This window comes from Procambarus clarkii, chromosome 21 (genome assembly GCF_040958095.1).
Source record: "Procambarus clarkii isolate CNS0578487 chromosome 21, FALCON_Pclarkii_2.0, whole genome shotgun sequence".
Taxonomy (NCBI): domain Eukaryota; kingdom Metazoa; phylum Arthropoda; class Malacostraca; order Decapoda; family Cambaridae; genus Procambarus; species Procambarus clarkii.
Window position 1 is genome coordinate 19743419 of NC_091170.1, and position 5622 is coordinate 19749040.

A 5622-nucleotide genomic window follows, 5' to 3' on the forward strand; every position below is an offset into this window, starting at 1 on the left:
GAGGGCTTATATATCCCACTGTCATCCCCCTACCCCAATCACCTCCTTCCTGTTTCACCCTGTAATCATCTGGGCGTGTGGTCCACTTTAATCAGGTTGATAATTTCTATAATATCTCGCCTTTCAGCACATTTCCACGCTATTCTATACGATCTGTTGTGTGAGTATCAGAAAGCCAGGAATATGTCAGCATAGTAGGTACTGTTGTGAGTTGTTATAGCAGATCGTACAGAATAGTGTAGAAATATGCTGAAAGGCGAGGTATTATAGAAATTGCCAATCTAGTATAAAAGTGGATCGCTCGTCCAGATAATTATAGGGGTGACAAGAAGGGGGATACGGGGGGAGGGGGATGATAGATGTATATATAAGCTTTCGCTTTCGATGAGTGAGTTACAAGGCGTGAACCAAAAGACGAAGCCACACTTCTGTACTACTGGTGAGTACAACATTGAGCTGGAGGCTTAGAGGAGGTAGTGAATGTGTAGGAAAATGGTGTTGTATTTTGAGACTTGAGTGAATGTGTAGAATAACAATTTTCTTCTGTGACTTGAGTGAATGTGTAGGACAGCATATATTGTGGGCGACAGGTGTCCCTGAAGAGGCATATATCACATTGTTGAAAAAGTTTGATTTCCTTATGAATCGAAGGTTATAGGATACTCTTATACCTACCTGCACCTTATACATAAATTTTAAAGCAATGCATTTCTAATAAGTTGCTTCAAATGTTCATTACAGTAGAAGTTGTAACTTTGCCTGTTTACTGCAGCCTTGTCCTGGCTGTCTCTCACAGGGTATTTGCACTTCCATTACCCGTTCTGGGTGAGAGTATTGTATTAATATGTTATTATAAATGTAGACTTTGCGAAGCTTGTGATATAGGTAATCTTAGAATCAATTTGGAAATAGTTACTTTAAAAGATACAGAGTTAAGGTAAACGAGGTCAAGTTCAAGTTGGAAACCGTCGGAACATGTCAGAACATTCAACAATGCAAGCATGTTTATTATATATAATTTTAATTATTTACAGGATCCATTAATAATTTAGAACGGATTAATAATGATTATTAATCCATTCAATTTATTGACGTAAGTCCTTTAATTGAATAAAATAGCATTACAAAAATACTCCATCCCTCAACATTATAAACGTTCTTATATTATCTGGTCAAGGTGTTCACCAGTTTGTTATTACAAGGTAGGTAGGTAGACCTAGAATTTAAAGCATATTAAACAAGAAGTTCTGTATATACATTAGAAATGTCAGAGGAACTGTTAAGCAAAGATTTCTTATGAAATTCCTGACACCTGTTACAGGTGTGTGTTTACAGTTCTCTTGTAAAGATTGTAGTCAATTATATTTAGGGTAAACAACTAAACACTTTGGCCAGACAACTAAAAGTAAAAAATGAAGAATGTCAGGAGACCAGTCCCAGGAGACCAGTCCCAGTAGACCAGTCCAAGGAGACCAGTCCCAGGAGACCAGTCCCAGTAGACCAGTCCCAGGAGACCAATCCCCAGGAGACCAGTCCCAGGAGACCAGTCCCAGGAGACCAGTCCCAGGAGACCAGTCCCAGGAGACCAGTCCCAGGAGACCAGTCCCAGAAGACCAGTCCCAGAAGCCATAAGCAGAAAGGAAGTCTTCTTATCTCCCACAGAGTCGTGAACCCGTCGTCCATCAACCACCAAAATGAAGGTGTTAATGGTTATCTTCCTGACGGCTGTAGTGATGAACATGGAGGTCACATGATGAGCATTTGCCCAACGCCACAGTGGTGAACATGGAGGTCACAGCGGTGAACGCTGAATTCGCGCGTGCCTTTGTATGTATTAATGTGTTAATTGTTATGATGTTATTTATACTAACAACTGCTACATTAGTCGTAACAGCAGCAGCAGCGGTGGAAATATAAGTATTAATTATTGTTATGTTAGCTGTACTAACGAGCAGCTGAAGTAGTATTAACAGCTGCAGCTTTGTCAGTGGAAGTGTTAATAATTTACTAATATTAATAATAATGTTATTAATAATGGCAATAATGTTGTAATAGTGTTAGCTGTACTAACAACAACAGTATTAGTAGCGGTTGTGGCGTTAGTTGTACCAACACTAGTCATAACAGTAGCAGTAGCAATGGTTGTGTAAGTGTTAATAGTTGTGGTGGTTCCTGCACTGACAGAAAATGTGATCTCATCATCACGAGCAATGGTAGGGAAAGTAGGTCTTGTTGTCTTAATAGCAATATTAGTCAATATTGAGATAGAAAATGTAATTATAGTTGAGAGGGAGAGTTTCGAAACTCCTTAAAACTAGATGAAGGTCTAAAGCCACACTTGGCACGTTATTAGAACCTATGATATTCGCCGTTGAGCGACATTACAAGTTACATTCAGGATTTTTAATCTTTATAATGCGACCTGTGTATTCAGTCAGAGAAGAGAGAGCAAGAATTTGGATCTATATAAATATGATCATGAGGATGTTAGAAAACTGATCGTTGGATATACCAACAATGAAATGAAACAAAAAGTGATATAATCCGAGGTTTTAAAGGAATGCGAGGACGAACTCTGATATCCACTGAGGGTTAGTTACAAAATATCGCTCTACGAGGCGAAATTTATAAATTCATGGAAAAGTTGGAGAAAATATAATCCGGCATTAGGGAAGCCCTGTTGTGAACAGTAAGCCTTATTGTTGCAAGTGAAGTTGTCAGGACGCTGACAAAAAAATCCTGACCCTAAAAAATCCTTTCGAAGGAAATAGGTACAAAATATGAATATCAACATCATGTTACACGATGTGAAATACAAACACAAACATAAGCACGTGGTATTAACACACTATTAACAATTACTGATATTTATGTTATTTTACCATGTGTTACAGATCAGGTTTGTGGCAACAAACCTGATCCTGATCCTGATCCTGAACCTGCACCTGTGTGAACTGCGTCAAAGCCCTGAAGCTTTCAGGGAATGTCATTAAGGGCTGCCTAGGGTCCAGTAAGTATCTTTCACACCTTACGATCTTCCTCACCTTACCTGACATTGAAGTTGCTCCATCTTCTACACCTTGATTGGCACAGTTGTCTAAATCTACCTCACCTTACGTGACACAAAAATGCTTCTGTTTTAAGTGACACTTAAGTATCACTACAATAATGCTACAATTTTAACAATTAAAAACATTAATAGTATTACTAAGAATTTTAACTGTTTAATCCACTACCGTACAACCTCTGTTAATTTACGCAAGCAGACATAAGGGAAACATTTACTAACTTATGCAATATTTCCAGACTGCACCAACGCAGCGACTGCGAGCACCTGCATCACCACAGCTAAGGTACGTCATGTAGCAACACTTTACAAAAAATATTTAACACCTGACTACCTCAACCTTTGTTGTCTCCCACCGTCTAAACTTTTAACACGACATAAACGTGAGAGAAAGTCGTGGAGGCCCACGCATCCTGAACGTGGTTTTTCTCTCGTTCTCAACTCTGGTAAAGCCACAGAAGTGGCTTTATCTCCTGTGAATCACTTTCTCTGGCCAGGATCACAGTTCATATAATATCGCTATTGATATATTATTACGATTTTGTACTTTGTACATTCTTGATCGTTCATAATGCTCCACTTGTGAACATTATTCTAATTAACGCATTAGAAAACATAGGAGAGAGAAAGTCGTCACTTAGAGCTATGGAGCAGAGGAAGGCTCAATTACACCATATTTTAGTTAGAAAATACCGGTTAGGTGTTTGCAATGAAATTGTGACTTGACAGTCAATGGACAGTTAAGGAACAGTTTCAAGAAACGCTTTGGAATTAGACCTTTCCAAAAAGTCAAATTCATGTATTTGAATATAGCTAATAAATGGTTAGCAAAATCTAAGTAATATAATTAGGTTATATATATGTTGTGTATTAACATACTATATCTCAACAGAGCAACACATGTTTCACCACTACTGGCTGAGTTGAATGCCTCAACTACGTCCAGTCTGTCCTGCTGACGAACCGGATCACTCTCACTGATGACGACTGACTTCGACACTATCTGTCGGCAACCATATTGGCTAACTATCTGTTGACATGCAGCCTGATTCACCATCTGTTGGCATGCAAGCTGGTCTACTACCTGTTGGCGAGCAGCCTGAACCAACGCCTCGTGCAGCAAAACCCACCATCTGCCCACAAAACTCCTGTCCACCACCTGCTGGCGTGTAACTAACTCTCCACGTTATCAAACACATAAATGACATAAAACAGGTCAAAGAGATAGGTATAAGATAGAACAAATGTTAATAAATAAAATAAAATAAAATAAAAAGATCTCCTAGCCGCACAACCTTCAAAAGCAGCACAAAATTCTTTCTTCAACTGGCAGTCATTTAACGTATCATCTCCGCTCCAGCCCAGCGGCCGGAAGATATCTTTATTTTCACTCCGTTAAAATTTTGTCACTTACAGGTTTCAAATAAATTTGTATGTAGTAGACACTGTTTTTATACAGCCTGATGTATTGACATTATTGATGTAAGCTGACTCATCCTACATTAATATAGAACTTATGGGTTGTCCACATTGCCCAAGTCCTACATTCTCTCATGTTATAAACGGGAACTTCATCATTCAATATTAATAAAGTCCTCTAACAACAATAATTTAAAACCTCATAGATTGAAAATTTTAAACGTTGGAAATCACGAAACTTTTAAACGTGAAGCTGACTAGATAATAGTCGAGTCGGCTAGAAGGAGGTTGCTAGATATACAAATGTTAGATCAAGAGGACAGACTGTTGACCAGACAACACACTAGAAGTTGAAGGGACGACGACGTTTCGGTCCGTCCTGGACCATTCTCAAGTCGATTGTGCCTGGGGACAACACACAATCGACTTGAGAATGGTCCAGGACGGACCGAAACGTCGTCGTCCCTTCACCTTCTAGTGTGTGGTCTGGTCAACATACTTCAGCCACGTTATTGTGACTCATCGACTGCAAGAGGACATACTCATGGAACTTCTCTTCATACAAAGTGTTAAGAGGACAAATGAAGGAGACTTGATTACATCATAGAAAATTCCTACAGACAGGTAGCAACGGAACGTAAGGTCGCTTGTTTGATATTATGTGCGTAAAGCCACATCTATAATGTGACATGCGGGAGGTCAGATAATTAAGGTCCCATGCGTGAGGTCACATGTGAAAGGTCACGGTTTGGACATGAATGGTATTTCATGGAAGGTCACAGGCACTAACACCATCCAAAGTTGTCTGTAGTAGATATGCTTATGTACCCAGTGTGTGTCCGTGTGTGTGTACTCACCTAGTTGTGTTTGCAGGGGTTTGAGCTCTGGCTCTTTGGTCCCGCCTCTCAACCGTCAATCAACAGGTGTACAGATTCCTGAGCCTATTGGGCTCTATCATATCTACACTTGAAACTGTGTATGGTGTCAGCCTCCACCACATCACCTCCTAATGCATTCCATTTGTCTACCACTCTGACACTAAAAAAGTTCTTTCTAATATATCTGTGGCTCATATGGGCACTCAGTTTCCACCTGTGTCCCCTAGTGCGTGTGCCCCTTGTGTTAAATAGCCTGTC

At 39.7% G+C, this 5622-nt stretch overlaps 1 long non-coding RNA gene across 1 annotated transcript; it reads left to right on the plus strand.

Annotated features, from left to right (window-relative positions):
- Positions 1-2936: 2936 nt before the first annotated feature.
- LOC138367018 (uncharacterized) lies at positions 2937-4508 on the plus strand. The gene is made up of 3 exons (XR_011229288.1): positions 2937-3010; positions 3307-3353; positions 3960-4508. It is a non-coding gene; the product is annotated as an uncharacterized lncRNA (long non-coding RNA).
- The last annotated feature ends 1114 nt before the right edge of the window (positions 4509-5622 follow it).